Source organism: Quercus lobata, chromosome 4 (genome assembly GCF_001633185.2).
Source record: "Quercus lobata isolate SW786 chromosome 4, ValleyOak3.0 Primary Assembly, whole genome shotgun sequence".
Classification (NCBI taxonomy): domain Eukaryota; kingdom Viridiplantae; phylum Streptophyta; class Magnoliopsida; order Fagales; family Fagaceae; genus Quercus; species Quercus lobata.
In genome coordinates this window covers 57015597-57035371 of record NC_044907.1, presented here as the reverse complement: position 1 = coordinate 57035371, position 19775 = coordinate 57015597, and positions in this window count along the sequence as shown.

Genomic DNA, 19775 nt, shown 5'->3' with positions numbered 1-19775 from the left:
ATGATTTGCTTAAAAAGAAAAATATGCAAAGAAAAATAAAAAGCAAAAAGATCAAAATGCTTTTAAATGTGATTGCAACGTATATTCTAGGAGATGTAGGAGTTATAGGATGTACCTCGAAGGTGATAGTCCCCATCAAATAGTTATGATCGTGTGTGAGTTAAAGTGATTTTTTATATCTCAAATCGTCATAACATGTATACACTTATGCAATCTTGCGATGATTTTCACACACAACACGCAATATTCTTTGCTATTCTTGATACATGTGCAAGTACAATGTGATTTGGCCATCCCAAGGTTTTACATATGTTAATGTATGCTCACTAAATTGTCTTAACTTGTTTTTGAAATATAAAATTGGTTAGACTTGTTTGGTGTGTGTGTATGTGTTTTTGGGATCAATGTGCTTAAAATTATTGTTGAGAGATGATTTTGAGAGCTTAATATGTTGATTAGATCATTGGTTGCGTTGCATGTTTGATTGCATCTATGTCTATTTTTTTCTCTTCTCAAAAAATTGTTTTTAAAAGCTAGCTCAACAACTCCTCGACACCTAGCTATCTGTCAAGCTTTTTAAGCTTTTTCTTATCGCAATCTTGACACTCCATGGATTGATCGAGAAAGTTCCTGTCCTCTCGATAGCTTCTCGACAGCTAGGTCGATCGATCGAGCTTTTGTTCATGTATCTGGTGGTTTGTTCCTCAACACATTCTTAACACCTTCATTTGTCGACGGCCTATATCTCGACACCTACCTCGATACATGGCTCGACACCTCTCAACACTTGCATCTGTCGAGATTTACTGAGGTTCTATAAATAGGTTCTTTGCGATTCTCTTCACATTTTTCTCGATCTCTTTCTTGACAGAAGTGTCTTTTCACCTCCCTACTCTCTCTCTCTCTCTCTCTCTCTCTCTAAACCTCTTTCCCAAATGATTCTTGAGCTCAATCAAGCTTTTCCTCACTTGGTATGTCTCTAATCCTTCATTTTCATGCATTTCATTCTTTAAAACCTAAGTTTTTGGGGGGGTTTTTGCAAAATTTGGGGTTTTTCAAAATCAAAGAGGTTTTTGTGAAATTTTTGAGTTGGGTTTTGAAAATTTGATCCTAAAAAACTCATTCATTGCATTTCATGTGCATTATAACTGTATTTTCATGCATTTAGTTGTGTGTTATACATGCTGAACAATTTGTGTGCTGGTAGGATTGGATTGGGCTGAGCCCATAATGCAATTTCTTTTGCATGTCACATGCTCATGCATTTCCCATGCATACGTACTCTATTTTCAATATACTTGTTATATTTGAAATATTTTGGGACTTTTCTGATTGTCTCTTTGTCTCTCCCTCTCTTTCTGTTTACGTTAATAGTGTCTATGGCACCAAAACATAAGTCTATTCCATCTCGGAACCCTTTTCGTTCTGAGACATCTTCGTCTTCTGATCCTACTCCTTCTCATCTTCGGTTCCGTGATGAGGATGCTCGACATGCTTTCTCGGAGAACTTTTCTAGACGAGACATTCATTCTGAACGCCAAGTCATTCTAGTGAACTTTGCCGACACTGACCTTCCCGATGTCATTCACAGTTGGGGATGGGAGTTACTGTGTGACATCCCGGTCATTTTTCCTTCCATGCTTATCCAGGAGTTTTACTCCAACATGCACAGAATTGATCGTTCTGTACCTCAGTTTTTCACTCGCATTCGAGGTCTGCGCTTTCTTGTCACAATGCAACTTGTTGCAGATGTGCTTCATGTTCCTAGGGTGGAGTTTCCTGACTACCCTAGTTGTGAGCATCTGAGGACTGTGACCAAAGATGAGCTCAAATCTGCTTTTTGTGAGCGTCCATCCAAGTGGAGTGAATGCCAGTTCACTTACTATTCAGGCTTTGCAAAAGGCCCTCGGTTTTTGAACATGGTGATGACCTTTGCACTCCATCCTCTCTCTCATTATAACTCCATTACAGAGCCTCGTGCTCAGTTTTTTTTGTCCCTTCTTGAACATTTTACTATTGATTTCCCTTCTCATTTTATTCTTTCCATTATAGATGTTCATCTGGATTCGACGTCCTGTGATAAACTCATCTTTCCTTCCGCTATCACGAGGATATTACACCATTTTTCCGTCCCTTTTCCTGTGTCTGACCACTTCACTCATATTTGTGACATAGACGCCACTACCATAAAACGTAGCGAGGCGCAGTTTAGGTCACGACAGGAGTCAGCAACTCCTCCCTCCCGTTCAGAACCTTCTCGATCTGCTCCATCCACATCTGCTCCTTCTTCTTCTACGAGTGATGTGTCACTAGGGGACATCATGGCACAATTGCAGCATATGGATGCTCACCTTGATACACTCTCTACAGAGCTGTATGAGGTGAACTTTCGTGTCGGTCGTATCGCATGGTGGCAGGCAACTATGGGTGGTTTTGCTCCTAAGGCTTCTCCTCCACCACCTCCTCTAGTGTCTACTGATTCTGAGGCTGAGGATGATGACGATGATGCTTCTGATGATGATGATGGAGATGCTAACTCTATCGATGAGATATCTACTTGATACTCTTACTCTTTATCACTCGTGACAAAAAAGGGAAGTAGTTTTGGTATAAGAGTAGTCATTCTTAGGGGGAGAGTTAGTATAGGACACTTTTGTTAGAGGGAGTGTTGATATCTTGAGGGATGTAGTGAGGATGTTTTGTATCTCTACTTTTCTTTCTTTTATAGATACTTTGTTCTTGTACTTTGGGTCTTGTGACCATTATTGACATACATTGTACTTATCTTCTTTATATGTTGATGTATGTTTCTTTCACCAATCCTTACATGTGTTGTTTCTTTTCTCTCTTTATGCACATGCTTCTTATTACTTGTATGCAATTTATTATTTATGTTTCACACAAAGAAGTCTTGATGAGTTTTGTTTCAAGTGTTTCAGAAATACAGGTTGTCAAAGTCTACTTGCCATAAACTCTCTTCTTGCAAAAATTTTCAAGAGTTTGTGTTAGGATAGATTTTATTGTATTCAACAAGTGAATATGAGTTGAGTGATTTATGACTTCTCTCATATGTTCATTTTTTTGTTGTGGTTTTGTCACGGATTGCCAAAGGGAGAGATTGTTAGGACATATTTGATTCACTTGTTAGGAACATATGTCACTATTTTATATAATTGGCTAATCTTTTGACAAAACGCACTTTACTTGTAATTGGGTAGATCTAGGTGTTTTTAATACTTCAAGAAATAAGGTTTCAAGATCAAGTGTTAAAATCATTCAAGTCTGTCCAAGAAACAAGCTGAATAGTGCAAATTCATTAAAGCTTGACAGCTGCATCTATCAAGCTTAAGAAAGCTGTTTCAGCCCGTGTGCTCGACACCTGCTCAACAGCTACTCGATAGCTCCTATCTGTCGAGGTTTAAGAAAAACAAATTTTCTATTCTGTTTTCTTGGGATTCGTGAATGTGTCTTTGAGCCTTCTTTTATTACAACCCTAGGCATATAAAAGGATTATTTTAAGGCCCGTCAAAGAGTTCACAAGTTGCACAAGTGTTAAGCAAAGTTTGTTCAAGCAAATTGTGACCGGAGATAGAATTTGCCCTAGTTCATCATTCTTGAAGAAGTTGCTGTGTTTGTGCACCGTTAGGTTTTGTGACCAAGTATCTTCTTTATCTTCATCATTGGGATGAACTGAAGAACTTTACAGCCAACAACCTTCTCTAGTTGCTGATTGAAGTCGCATATTGGGATCCGCGCAATTGGTTAGTCACATACTTGGAAGCCGTGCATTGAAAGGAAAAATTGTCACTACAGAACATGTCCAATTGGGTATTTGGGTAAGGGTTCAACTATAGGTTAGTATAAAGTACTGGGATTCCTTTACTTATAACCGCTTTATGATAATAGTGAAATTTCGAGAGTGATGACTGGAAAATCACCAAGTTGGGTTTTTATTGTGTTGGTTTTCCCCATTCGTAAACAAATCACCGTGTTAATTTATTTTCCACTACATACTTAGTTTAATTGGTGATTTGTTTGTGCTACCATGTGGTTGCATGTTAATTTGATTAATTAATAAACTTGGCTAATTAATCAATTCATTCATCATAAGGGGTCAATACGTTTGTCCACATTAGATTAGGAAAAATGCCCTTTTACTTAACCTAGGATCGGTAATAAAATCAACTAGAAACATGTGACCAATCACACCTTAGAAAAACCCAATGATTGGTGGTGACTCCACTTACCTTTGGTAATCCCTTGAAATTTGGCCCAGATTCCTGCCCTAAAACCAAAGGTAGACCAACTTTCCTTCACCGAGAAAGAGAGCACCCGAAGCTCCACGCGAACACACACCACCATATATACCAAGAGGGGCCCTCCAACGAGGCCCCGCGCACGCGGGAGCTGTCACCACTGCGAGTGGTCGAACGAGGGCCCGAGATGGTAGCTGTGGTTTTTTCGCTTCCACCCCAATCAAGGCCGGCCGTCGACACCAATGTCTAAAAATTATGATTTTAACAAAATAAAGGACTGTATATGGACAAACATTGTGTGGTGCGTAACACCTTCCCCACACATAACTAGAATTTCGAACTCAAGAATAAAGAATTTTTTGCCCATCCACATTAGATTAGGAAAAATGCTCTTTTTTATAACTTAGGATTGGTAATAAAATCAAATAGAGTCAGGTGACCAATGATTGGTGACAACTTCACTTACCCTTGGTAATTTCCTTAAAATTGACTTAGATTCCAGTCACACATCCGAGGTATGACACACCTCCATAACAACTCTCACATTGAATAGGTGTGTGAGCGTCACCGCGATGGGTGGTCAACATGCAGCCACGAGGCATCAATAGCCAATAGCATCAAAGCGATAAATCTTGGCATATGCAGGGAAACATGCAATAAAAACTATAGAGACATGCTAGGAAGCAAGAACACGCTAGAAAAAGCAATAAAAGCATTTTATTAAGCAAGATAAAGCTAGGGAAAAGCTATAAAGAGAAAGGGGTGTGGATTGTATCTAAAAAGCTACATCCACACCCCTAAACCTCAAATCCAAGGTATGGAACCAAGGAGAGGAAGATTGGGTGCAAGAACACAACCTTAATGATTATAGAGAAAATACGAGAACCTAAGGTGTTTGAGGGTACTTTGATGTGTTTGGGAGAGAAATTAGAGAGAGAATCAGACAAGAAACTGCCCAAAACTTCTTTTTCTTTTTTTGCAAAATGTGGGGTCTGGGTTCATTTATACAGAAAAAATTACCCTTTTGCTTCCAACGCACCTTGTAGGGCCGCTAGCCACTCTGCTGACATCAGCAATTTCGGCCTTTTCTTGGTTCAAATTTGGACATATATTTGAAGATTTTCTTGTACTCAGATTGAGCTGATCTTGGTGTCCCTAGGAAGCTCTGGATGTCTAGTTTCCAGAACACTAAAGAAATTGAAAATCCAATAGTCGGATCAAAAGTTATGGCATTGGGAAGCGTGCTGACGTGCTGTTTACGGTTTTCTAGATATCTCAACTGTTTTAACTTCAATTTTGACCCATGAATAGTCATTGGAAAGGGAATTTGATAATCTTCACAACAGCACTAGTCCTAACCCATTCTGATGGTCAGATCAAAATTAGGATTTCTGGTGCCATTGGGAGTCAACATCAGGTCAAACTTGGTCAAACTTAGTCAAAGTTGATGAAAATCACCGAGTAGCTCGGGTTTGGTGTAGAAATATGAAATTGTTGTTTTTGGTTGATTTTTTCCGACTTTGACATTCAGTCAACTGAAGGTTGACTAGGGGCATTTTGGTCAATTTGACTTGAAATGGCACTTTGAGTGCTCTGATGTCCGAACGGATTGTGCCACGTCAATCTAGATGTTTGCACGGCCTTGTGGAGAAAAGATAATACTTTTGGAATTTTCGGGGTCCGGCATGCAAACTGAGGACGGACAAAATATGGTGTCTACACCCTAAAAAGCTTTTCAAAAAAAAAAAAAAACTTTCCCAAAAAAAAATTCTGTTTAATTCCTTTCCAGAAACATGCATGCACTATTTTCTAAAAACACATGATTCAAAAATGTTTTTTCCATCGTGCATTCTTTTTTAAAAAGAATCTTTCCATCATTTTTCAAAAGCTCATGCATGTCGTGTTCTTCTTTCAAAAAAATCATGTTTTCAAAAAAAAAAAAAAAAAAAAAAAACAGTAAGGTTTTTCTAAATAATAAACTCACCTTTGGTCCAGTTTTTGTAAAATCTTACTCCCATATTTTCTAGAGTTGTTTCTTTGTCACTCTTGCATTAATGCATCATGCATCATTCTTAGAAACTCACTTAAATAAATAGCCCATGTTAGGTTTTGAGTTTGTAATGTTGGCAAACCATGACAAGACATGACAAAAACAAAGTCTCATTGGTTTAGAATGGTCTACATTGAAGTCCAAGACAAAAAAACTCAAGTTCGGGATGAAAAAAATGAGTTACAAGTTATTTCGTTCGATTGGTACTTGATCAATCGAAAATCACATATCAGTAAAAATCAGCAAACGTAAAAAGCCCATAACTTGACCGTTTGAAGCCCAAATTGCGAGTCGTTTTTTCCAGTATTTAAAGGACATTATAAGCTAACCCTAGGGAGGTTTTTCAGAGTTTTTTAGAGAGATTAGAGTGCATCTTGTGCCTCTTTTGTAGATCTAGGGTTTTGTACCCAAAAGCTCTCTCATGTCTTCTACCGGTGTTATTCCTTGAAGAATCTCAAGATTTAGTATTATAGAAGTTGCTGCATACATGATCAACGTTTAAGGAGATCCAAGACCTTTGAGTGGAGTCTCAAAGTCACAAGCAGGTGAGCTTGTGTTGCTGCAAAGGCTAAGGAAAGAAGTAGTCCGTGGACTCGAAGCTATCATGGGGTTGTGGTAGTAAGTTTTCTACTCGAGGTAGCAATAGGATATTAGTGGTCTAAGTTCTATTGTAAAAACTTCAATTCTTTCATAGTGGATTTGCTGTTTTATCTTGATGATAACTAGGTTAAATCTTCCCCAGGTTTTTTACCGGTTTGGTTTTCCTGGATCATCATATCATTGTGTTCTTTGTATTTTCGCTGCTTTGCATGATATGATAGTTTTGTTTTAACCTATATTTGAATAATAAACCTAAGTATTCACTTGGTTAATTAATTAGGTTGAACAATCTAGTTTTACAGGGGTCTAAAAACTTACAAGTGGTATCAAAATGGGTAGTAGCTCTTTTGTTTTAGATCTTTTGATCTAAGAGTTGATCATTGATCCCTGTTATCATGGATAATTTTAAGTGTCTTACTATTTTTGATTGTGATGTTTTGAATAAAAAGGACACTATTGTTTTAGTTGATCTTTTTGATGCTTGTGAAAGGAATTTGCAGGATTTCAGTCTTTCTTAGAAGATTGGTGTAATCCCTCAAATATACTCTACTTCTCATGGATTTTTACGTACAAAGCCAAAGACTTGTGCTATATGGGTGAGAAAAGACTTGCTAAGGTGAGTGTTGTTTACTTGTCCTTGATTTAATTCTTTTAATTATTTGTGGAAATGTTTTGTTTCTGTTTTTGGTTGTTTTTCTTTTTGTTTTTTTTTTTTTATTAAAAAAAATCCAAAAACATTGAAAAATTTTCAAAAAGACAAAAATATTTTATTTTGAGTCTTGTTTTTTTTCTTAAGGATTACGTGAATTATGATATCTCTCTCTTGATTTATAATATTCTTGACATTGTGGAGAAACTTGAATAGTATGTGTTATATAAGTGCTAAGTTATTTATGATTTTCCGTATGTACTAGTTTGTACATGTACTCATGGGTTAATTAAGAAATTGATATTTTTTGTTTGTGTACCCTCTATAGCTTAGTTAAGCCTATCATGCATAGCTTTGCATTGTTCATTTAGCATAATGTGTACTTTTTGTTTTTGGTCAAAAAAAATTTTAAACCAAAAAAGATTTTTATTTCTTTTGTATTACACATCATGAACATGTAATTGAGGTTGGCCATATTATATTTACTTAAATGTTTATGTACCTTGTTTAGCTTGGATGAACTTATTTATTGCACTTTACTAGTTTGAGCTTTGTAGTGCATGTTGTGTGGGAGGATGTTTATAGTTTTTGATCATTTTTTCTTGATATTGAAGTTACATGCCTTTGATTGTTGGACTTGAACTTATTGAGAAAGGCATAAATAACCATCTCACCATTATTTACTAGCCAATCATGAACACCTTAATGTATATCATAAGATTTTGTGCTTGAGAAAGTGTAGTACATGCACAAAAAGAACATAAGGTGTAGTCTCAGTTTAAATGCTAAAATTGGTGTGTACATTATTGGACTTTAATTAATTCAATCAAATAAAATTGGTGTATACATAATATTGGCTATTTTAATAAGTTTCTGTAAGGTTGAATTTAATTAAACATCTTGTTGGCTTTATTCCGTGCCAAATTTGCTTGTAATTTAGTAATTAGTAACCCTGTATTTAGGTGGGAATCATGTAAGGGTAGTGTGTTTTGTGTAAAGAAATGCTCGAGACTGTGCAGTGAAGTTGGGACTTGCGGCTGGATCTCGCGGGTGGCTCACGGCTTGCAAGCCGCCAGAAGATGCACACGAGTGAAACATGTAAAGAAGTTGAACCATCATGCCAATTGTAGCACTACAGAATAAAAAATCCAAACTGGCCATTCAATTAGCTCATGGCTTAGACTCGCGACTTAGTCAAGTCGTGAGGCTAAGTCGCCAGTCCACTCTGTTATGGAAAAACTGACTCTTCGCATTCCTTTCTCACTCCAGTATAAATACCCTTATACCCACGAAATATAGAGAACTTCCAGAGAGAATTTTGAGAGAGAAACCCTAGAGAAAAACAAGATTGACTCATTCACAATCTTCACATAATGACTCTTCAAATTCCTCAACTCTCACCCTCTCCATTGTTACATCCTTGAGAAGTTCTTTAACCAAATCATTTTCTCACCTTACCCATATCTGTGAGAAGGCTTTTTGGTGCTTTGGGAAGCAATTCGGAAGGAACCAATTCATATTAGTTAATGCTATGGGTTATAGCGAAATCCGATAAGCTAAAGAAGAAATAGGTTCGGCGTAACCTCATTGGAGTAGGAACTTGGAGAGCTTAGGTACACTGGGGGAGGCTCTTTTTGCTGTTCATGTATCCCAACTACATTCTTTAGTGTATTATTTACCGCTTGGAGGGCGGTAGAGAGGTTTTACTCCAAGGGCTTCGATTTCCTCTTCGATAACACATCGTTGTGTTGTCCCTGTTTTTGCATCTCTCTTCCCTTAATCTTTGTATCAATTATGTTATACGCTTATGTTCATATTCTACACATTAATTGTTTGATAATAAACTTGAATTGATTATTTGGAAATTAGGGGTCTAAACATTCATAGTGTTTTATACACATATTGAACATTCAATTGGTATTAGAGTGAGTACACTTATATTGGTTTTATTACCTTAGTGTGATCCTTGACCCCATATTGAGATGGACCGGTCTCAATCTCTAAATGCTCCACCATTTTTGTGCCTTATAAATGAGGCTGTTTGGGATGCAGTTGAAATAGGTTGGACGAGGCCGAAGGCAGCCAAATCCATGTGGGATAAGGTAGCTCTAATGGCGTCAAATGCTAATAGCAAAGCACTTAACGCTATTTTTTGTGGTGTGTCACCAGATGAGTTCCATCAGATTTCTCACATTACCATTGCCAAGGAGGCATGGCAGATATTGGAGACCACTTATGAGGGAACGAAGAAAATAAAAGACACAAAACTACAGATGCTGATCACCTGATTTGAGGAGCTTAGAATGAGTGAGGATGAGTCTTTTGACTCTTTCTATAGTAAGCTGAATGAAGTGGTCATCGGCAAGTTTAATTTGAGAGAGAAAACTGAGGATTCCAAGGTAGTAAGGAAAATTCTTCGTTCATTGCCGGAGAGCTTCCATGCAAAGGTGATTGCAATAGAGGAGAGCAAGGACCTTGATGAAATCAAAGTCTAAGAGCTGATTGGTTCTCTCCAAACACATGAGCTTTCATTGCCAAACCAAAGAAAGAGCAAATCACTTACTCTTAAGACGATAAATGAAAGGGTGGAAGCTCACAGCTCATCGGATGAGGATGTAGTTGAAAAGGATGTTGCCTACCTTGCAAATAATTTCCGCAAATTTCAAAAGTTCAAGAACAGTAGGAAATTTGATGATAAATGCAACTCATGGTACAATAGTTCTAGAATCTAAAGAGTAGTCAAGAGGGAAACAAGACCGATTAGACTTCCCCTATCTCGAAGAGTGAGAAGAAGATTAATGAGAAGATGAGTGTTATGAGAATGGAGCAAGTTGTAAGGCCGATCAGACTTTTATAGTACTCCTCTGCCTTCTTCATCTTTCTCATAATTGCCTTGGCCACCCTTGTGTACTCACTCGACTTTTCCAGGAGTGAGTTATAATTCTCTTGAAGATTGGCTATACTTTCATCTTCTTCAGCATCTGATTCTTCAACAACTCCCAATGATTCTTCATCACTATGTTCTCCAAGTTCACGTACAAGCAAATTCAACTTGTCGGAAGACTCAACATGGACAATAGTCATAAAAGCAGAATAATTTCCTTCTTTGTCACAGCTTTCCTCAGAATCTGAGTTGGATGAATCTGAGTCACTCAATGTCGTGGCATACACCTTGCCTTTTGATTTCAAATAATTCGGACATTCTTTCTTAAAGTGTCCATGCCCGTTGCATTCAAAACAAGTGACACCTTGTGTAGATTGGGATTCTTTTCCATCTTTCTTTTTGAATTCCCTTCTCTCCCTTCCTAAACTTTGGAGTTTCCCTTTATCACCAAATTTACCATTATTCTTAAATTTCAAGAATTTTCAGAAATTTTTCACAAGGTATGCAACATCTTTGTCAACCACATCCTCATCCGATGAGTCATGGACTTCCAACTTTTCATTAATGGTCTTCAGAGCAAGAGATTTGCTCTTCCGTTGAGTGGGCAGCGACATTTCATAAGTCTGAAGATAATCAATCAGCTCTTGGACTTTGATGTCATCAAGGTCCTTACTCTTTTCAATCGCTGTCACTTTGGCACGAAAACTTTCCGACAATGATCGAAGGATCTTCCTTACTATTTTAGAATCCTCCGTTTTCTCCCCTAAATTGAACTTGATGACAACCACCTCATTCAGCTTGCTATAGAAAGAGTCAAAGGACTCATCCTCACTCATTTTGAGCTCCTCAAACCGAGTGGTCAACATCTGTAACTTGGTGTCTTTCACTTTCTTCGTGCCTTTATAGGTGGTCTCCAATATCTCCCATGCTTCCTTGGCAACAGTAATGTGAGAAATCCTGTGCAACTCATCTGGAGACACACCATAGAAAATCGCATTAAGTGCTTTACTGTTAGCATTAGATGTGGCGAGTGCTGCCTTATCCCATGTGGATTTGGCTTCCTTAGGCCTGGTCCAACCTATATCAACAGCATCCCAAACTGATTCATCAATGGAACATAAAAATACTCTCATGTGAACCTTCCAAAAAGCATAATTACTACCATCAAAATATGGAGGTGCATTTAGGGATTAAGACCGGTCCATCTCAATATGGGGTCAAGGATCACACTATGGTAATGAAACCAATAAAAGTGTACCCGCTCTGATACCAATTGAAAGTTTGAATAGTATATAAAACAACCTTGAACGTTTAGACCCCCAATTATAAACTAACCAATTCAAGCTTTATAACAAACAACAAGTGTGCAAAAAATTAACACAAGCTATAAACAGAATTGGTAAACAATCCAAGCCAATTAAAATCACATCCACAATAGAAAATAAAAGGCAAAGATTAAGGGAAGAGAGATGCAAACATAAGGACAACACAACGATGTGTTATCGAAAAGGAAACCGAAGCCTTCGGCGTAAAACCTCTCCGCCGCCCTCCAAGCGGTAAGTAATTCACTAGAAAATGTAGTTGGGATACATGAACAGCAATAGACCCTCCAAGCCTAATCTACCTAGTGTACCTAAGCCCTCCAAGCTTCTTGCTCCAACAAGGTTGCCCCGAACCTATTTCTTTTCTAGCTTCCCGGATTCCGCTACTTGACCATAGCATCAACCAATATAAATTGGTTCCTTCCTTATTGCTTCCCAGAACACCAAACAACCCTCTCACAATAATGGATATGGTGAGAAAAGGTTTTGGTAAAAGGCCTCTTAAGGATTTAACAATAGAGAGGAAAATAGTAGAGGAATTTGAAGAGTCTCTTATGTGAAGATTGTGGATGAATCAATCTTGTTTTTCTCTAGTGTTTCTCTCTCAAAATTTTCTCTAGAAGCTCTCTTTCTTTCGTGGGTATAAGGGGTATTTATACTAGGATAAGAATGGAATATGAAAAGTCAGGTTTTTCAAAACAGGGCTGGCTCGTGGCTTGGCCTCACGGCTTGATTGAGTCGCAAGTTCCAACCACGAGGTAACTGAACGGCCAGTTTTCCTATTTTGTCCTGTATTGCTCCAGCTAGCTTGACGCTTCAACTTCTGGCATGCTTGACACGTGTGCATCTTCTGGCGGCTTGCAACCGCAAGTCACCCGTGAGATCCAGTCGCGAGTCTCTATTTTTCTTGCACAATCTTAAGCATTTCATCACACTATCTCACTCACTACCCTTACAAAAATCCCACCTAAATACAGAGTTACTAATTACTGAAATACAAGCAAATTTGGCACGAAATAAAGCCAACAAGATGGTTGATTAAATTCAACCTTACATGGTCACTATTCTGTAGTGATTGCTTGTATGGTCAAGCTATGGTTTATTGCTTTATACCATTTGCTTGATCACATTTTGCTTGCTTCATATGCATTACAAGTTTTCTGCATACAATGATCCAATTATGTTGTTGTGTTTTAGGAGATACTTGTTCTTATGATTCAAGAGCTTCACAGATTCTAGAGTTAGGTGTGAGTGAGTTTTGTTCAACTGTTCCCAACTCACATGTTAAGTCTAGAGTTTGTTTTAGGGTTTTGTCACGGAATAGCCAAAGGGGGAGATTGTAAGGTTGAATTTAATTAACCATCTGGTTGGTTTTATTCCGTGCCAAATTTTCTTGTAATTTAGAAATTAGTAACCCTGTGTTTAGGTTGGAATCATGTAAGGGTAGTGTATGAGAGAGTGTAAAGAAATGCTCAAGACTATGCAGTGAAGCAGGGACTCGCGGCTGGATCTCACAGGTGGCTCGCGGCTTGAAAGCTGCCAGAAGATGCACACGAGTGAGGCATGTAGAGAAGCTAAACCGTCGTGCCAGCTATAGCACTACAGGACAAAAAGTCTAGACTGGCCATTCAGTTAGCTTGCGACTTTAACTCGCAACTCAGTCAAGTCACAAAGCCAAGTCGCCAGTCCACTCTGTTATGGAAAAAATGACTCTTCGCATTCGTTTCTCACTCCAGTATAAATACCTCTTATACCCACGAAATATTGAGAGCTTCTAGAGAGAATTTTGAGAGAAAAACAAGATTGGCTCATCCACAATCTTCACATAGCGACTTTTCAAATTCCTCAACTTTCACCCTCTCCATTGTTACATCCTTGAGAGGTTCTTTAACCAAATCATTTTCTCACCTTACCCATATTTGTGAGAAGGCTTTTTGGTGCTTTGGGAAGCAGTTCAGAAGGAACCAATTCATATTGGTTGATGCTATGGGTTATAATGGAATCCGGTAAGCTAAAAAAGAAATAGGTTCGGCGTAACCTCATTGGAGTAGGAGCTTGGAGGGCTTAGGTACACTAGGTAGATTAAAGGCTTGGTGGGTCTTCTACTGTTCATGTATCTCAACTACATTCTTTAGTGGATTATTTACCACTTGGAGGGCGGCGGAGAGGTTTTACGCCGAGCACTTCGGTTTCCTCTTCGATAACACATTGTTGTGTTGTCCTTGTGTTTGCATCTCTCTTCCCTTAATCTTTTCCATTTAATTTCTGTTGTGGGTGTGATTTTATTTGGTTTAGATTGTTTATCAATTATATGCTTATGTTCATAATCCGCACGTTAATTGTTTGATAATAAGCTTGAATTGATAATTTGGAAATTAGGGATCTAAATGTTCATAGTCTTTTATACACATTTTGAACATTCAAGTATAAAACTCTCCATCACTGTAGCAGTGCTTCACTGTCTTAACACAGGTTCTTTTCCTCCCTCTATAAACCATACCTTCATTAGTTTAACACCTAAAGTAAAAAGTCCTAAACGAGTTTCTATATATCATCCTATTGCTTCGTGTAACATTCTTTATAAGCTTATATCTAAAGTCTTAGTTAATAAGCTTAAAAGAATTTTGCCACATGTAGTATTAGAATCACAGAGTGCTTTCTAGTCAGATAAAGCCATATTAGACAAGGAGACCCACTATCTCTTTATCTTTTTCTAATTTGTTCTGAAAGGCTTAACAAATTGATTCAAAAGGCAACAAGTGAGGATTTAATATGTGGCTTTTCTTTGTGCAAATTGAGCCCAAAGATTACTCACCTCTTTTTTGAAGATGATAGTTTATTGTTTTGTTCGGATTCTATGAATGCTAAATAAACAATTCAGAGTATTTTAATCCTATATGAGCAAGTATCTGGACTAAAAATCAATAAAGGGAAGACTGCTATTTTCATTAGTAAATTTGTGATGAAGGATTTAAAATCATCTATTTTAAATTTCCTAGGGGTCCTAGATGTCAAAGAGTAAGAAAAGTACCTTGGCCTTCCAACGGCGGTGGGAAGAAACAAGAAAGCTAGTCTGAACTATATAAGGGAGAGGGTTTGGAGTATATTGTAAGAATGGAAAGAGAAACCTTTTCCTCAAGCCGGGGGAGAGCTTCTTCTAAAAGTTGCGGTCCAAGCTAATCCAACATTTGCAATGAGTTACTTCAAATTACTGGTTAGTCTGTGTCAAGAGATTGAGACTCCGATTAGAAAATTCTGGGTGGGGGTAGAAATGAGAGCAACAAAAAATTCATTGGAAAAAATGGGATGTTCTCTGTCAACCAAAGGAGTATGGGGGACTAGGGTTCAAAGATTTGATTAAGTTTAATGAGGCCATGCTTGCAAAACAGACTTAGTATTTATTAAATGATCAAAGCTCTCTATTTTTTAGGGTGTTTAAAGCAAAGTACTTCCATAGTGGTTTCATCTTTGATGCCAAGGTGTCATCAAGTTTATATGCTTGGCAAAGTATACTAAAAGAATGAAAAGTTATCTCTACTGGAATGCAATAAAGAATAGGCGATCGAGATTCATTAAAGCTCGATAGATGCCTCGATCGATCGAGCTATAGATGCCTCGATCGATCGAGCTTACGAGTTTTCAGATTATAGCTAGCAATGTTTTTATTTTAAAAGGCTATTGGTTTATGAGTTTGTATAATCCTTATTGGATTAGGAAAACCCAAGGTTTGTGTAAACCTATTTGGAATAGGAGAGCCCATTAAACTTCTATTTAAAGGAGGTGGAAAGAGAAAAACCTAACCCTAGAGAGCTTCATAAGGTTTTCTTTTTGAAACCCTAGCCTCCTCCTACAGAAGAAAGAGTTCTTGTTGCATTTCTTGTACGCCTTTGGGTTCTGTAACCAAGCAAAGTCTCTTACACCAACATTGAAGATCTTATTGGTGTTTTTATGTGAAGCTGCTACAAATCAACTACAACAATCAAAGGGTTGCTGTGGAGTTAGTCACGTATTGGGATTCGTGCAAAGGAGTAAGCTCCGTACTGGGATCCGCACATCAAATTGGTGAGTCACGTACTTGGGAGTCGTGCATCTGAAAGGGGAACTGTCACTACAGAACAAGTCCAATTGGGTATTGGGGTAAGGGTTCAAATGTAGGTTGGTAAGGTACTTGGGATTCCTTTACTTGTAACCGCTTGTTGTGATAATAGTGGAGTTTCAGGAGTGGTGACCTGAAAATCACCCGGTGGGGTTTTTGCAGTTAGATTTTCCCCATTTGTAAACAAATCACCGTGTTATTTATTTTTCGCTACATAATTAGTTTATTGGTGATTTGTTTGTGCTATCACGCTTTTGCATGATAAATTGATTAATTAATAATTTGGCTTATTAATTAATTAATTTCTATCACAAGGGGTCATTCAGTTTGTGGCCTATCAAGTGGTATCAGAGTAAGCACACTCTAATTAGGGTTAATCTTTGTTATGTGATCCATTGACCCCTGTTGTCATGGAAACTCTTGATTGTTTTGATTTGCATGATCTTATGTTGAATGATAATGATGATATTCAAGATGCCTATTGCAAGCTTTATAATTTTTGTATGAAATCTCTTGAATATTCTATCAAATTAAAAGCTAAATTTAAAAAGGTCAAGCTTGAAAAAGATTATTTGATTGCAAAATTGGATGAAGCCAAAAATTTTAATGAGAATTTTAAAAAACAAATTTCATCTCAGGTAGACAAAATTAAAAGTTTGAAAGAGCAACTAGTTGAATCTAAAACTGAAGTTGAAAAATTAACTAGTGCCAAACTTGTTGTTGAGCCTAACTCAAAAGAAAAGGATTTTTATATTCCTCCATTTAAAAGGAATAATGAAGAGTTGAAGGCTAATAATGCTAGGATAGACAAAGGTAAAGATTCTGATGTTAATGCTGAAGTTTCTAAATCTATGTCTAAAACTCCTCCTAGGAAGAATGAAAATTCTGAATTTGTCCCCACTTGTCATCATTGTCATATTGTTGGTCATATTAAGCCAAATTGTCCTAATTTGTCAACCTCTAAGGTTAGACCTCCTTCTAGGAAACATAATAGTTCGAAAACTACTCATGTTTGTCACCATTGTGGTGCTTCCAGTCACACTCGTCCTAATTGTTTCAAGTTGTTTCCTCATATGCGAGTGTCAAATAGGTCTCATCCTTTGTCTAAAGGCTTTGTACCTATTCTTGGTGAGTTATTAAAAGTTTTGAGTTTTTTAACTCAATTTCAGGGGAATTCTAATTCCCCTATATCCTTTAGTAGTCATACTAGGACACGTGCCTTTTCATCTTCACGGCCAAAGACTCGTGCTGTGTGGGTGATAAAGGATCCTAAGACTTAATTGTCTTTTCTATTTGTCCTGTACTTTAATTCTTTCTATCTAAAGTAGGACTCTCTCTGCTTGATTTCTTATCTACTTTTGGAATCATGTTTTCATGCATCTATACATTTCTATCATGCTCTCATGCATTTGCATCTATTTTTTTTTTTTTACATTGTATTGTTTTTGTTTAACATGTTTTTGTTTGATTATTTTTCAGTTTTTCTTTGTTTTTTTTTTCATATAAAAAAAATAAAATAAAAATTGAATAATAAAAAAAATACAAAAATAGTGTGTGTTTTGTGTACATTGGTACTTGTGTACCTTGGATAGCCATTGAAACAAAGTCTTCTAAACTTTGTATCATTTATAGCTTAGATGAGCATTTCTATGCACAACTAAGCAAGTGAGCTTTGTGGCTCGTGTTTGTGATGAGTACGATTAAATTGTCTCTTATACTTAACAATCATATCACTCTTTTTGATAGGAAGGACTAGAAAATCCTAAGAGAAAGGCATAAATAACCATCTCACCACTGTTGCCCGCCAATCATAATATGACACCTATATGTTTCGGCATAGCAAAAGTGCAGTGTCAATGACATTTGTGTGCTTAGGCATAGCAAAATTGGAATTTCAAATATCATTGGATATTTCTTTTCTCTCTCTAATATGCCCATGCATGATATGCTTAAAAGAAAAATATGCAAAGAAAAATCAAAAGCAAAAAGATCAAAAATGCTTTAAATATGATTGCAAGCGTGTATTCTAGGAGATGTGGGAGTTATAGGATGTACCTCAAAGGTGATAGTCCCCATCAAGCAGATATGATTGTGTGTGAGTTAGAGTGATTTTCTCATATCTCAAATCGTCATAACATGTATACACTTATGCAATATTGCGATGTTTTTCACACACAACACGCAATATTCTTTGCTATTCTTGATACATGTGCAGGTACAATGTAATTTGGCCATCACAAGGTTTTACATGTGTTAATGTATGCTCACTAAACTATCTTGACTTGTTTTTGAAATATAAAATTGGTTAGACTTGTTTAGTGTGTGTGTGTTTCTTTTTGAAGATCCATGTGCTTAAAATTTTTATTGAAAGACGTTTTTGAGAGCTTAATATGTTGATTGGATCATTGGTTGAGTTGCATGTTGGATTGCATTCATGTCTGTGTTTTTCTCACCTCAAAAAACTGCTTTTAAAAGCTATCTCGACACCTCCTCGATACCTTGCTATCTGTCGAGCTTCTTCAACTTTTTCTTATCGCAATCTCGACAGCTTCTCGACACCTAGTGGATCGATCGAGAAAGCTCTTGTCTCCTCGATAGCTTCTCAACACCTGGTGGATCGATCGAGATCTTTTTAGCCTTTTGTTGATTTGTCCCTCGACAGATCCTCGACAGTTGCATCTGTCGACATCTATTATGCTCGACACCTGTCTCGCCACCTCTCGATCGATTTCGATTCCCTTGCATGCATTTCATTTTTCTTTGTTTTGTATTTTTTTTCCTTTGTGTCCATAGCATCTTGTTTTTCTTTTTCTTGTAGGTCTATGGTTCCTTGTTCTCCTCGTTCCCTCTATGTCAGTTTTCTGTTTGTCTTCGTCATGTCTTTTGGCTTTTTATGACCTTTGACAATCGTGTCAAAAAGGGGGAGAAATTTGAGAATTAAATGTCTTTCCTCAAAGGGAGTAATAGATTTAGGGGGAGAACTTCATGTTAAAGGGAATAATGTTTTTGATGTAACTATCTTAGGGGGAGAGTTAGTTTGATACACATTGATATTGGTATATCTTTTCTGTTTTGTAACTTTTTTTTTTGTAACATCATTTACATACATCATGTGCTGTTTCTATATTAGATGATGATGTATGTGTTTCACCCTTTATCTCACATGTGTTGCTTCTTTTCTCTCTTTATACACACATTTCTTATTTATTTAACTTGTCATTATTTTCCACATGGTACCTTGATGTGTTTTGTTTAGTGCCTTTCAGGAAAGACAAGTTAAAGCCAAGTCAAGATTTTGAACCTTCTTCTTACAGCAACTTCCAAGGTTTAGATCTTTTAGACTAGGCTTATTTATTCTGTAATCTTGAGTAGAATGTATTCTAGGACATTCAATGTACTCTTGCGGTTTTGTCACGGATTGCCAAAGGAGGAAATTGTTGGGGACATATTTTTATGTAATTGGCATATCCTTTGACAAAATGCACTTTACCTTTATTTGGGTAAATCTAAGTAGTTTCAAGATGATCATTACAAGTGGTTAAATTGAAGACATGAAGACTACTCAAGAACTGTTCAAGAAAAGTGCAATCTGCAGGTCTTGATACTTGCTCGATAGAAGCTCGATCTGTTGAGATTCATTAAAGCTCATTAGATGCCTCTATAGATCGAGCTTATGAGTTTTTAGATTATAACCAGCAATGTTTTTATTCTAAAAGGCTAATTGTTTATGGGTTTATATAATCCTTATTGGACTAGGAAAACCCAAGGTTTGTGTAAACCTATTTGGAATAGGAGAGCCCATTAAACTCCTATTTAAAGGAGGTGGAAAAAGAAAAACCTAACCCTAGAGAGCTTCATAAGGTTTTCTTTTTGAAACCCAGACCTCCTCCTACAGAAAAAAGAGTTCTTTCTGCGTTT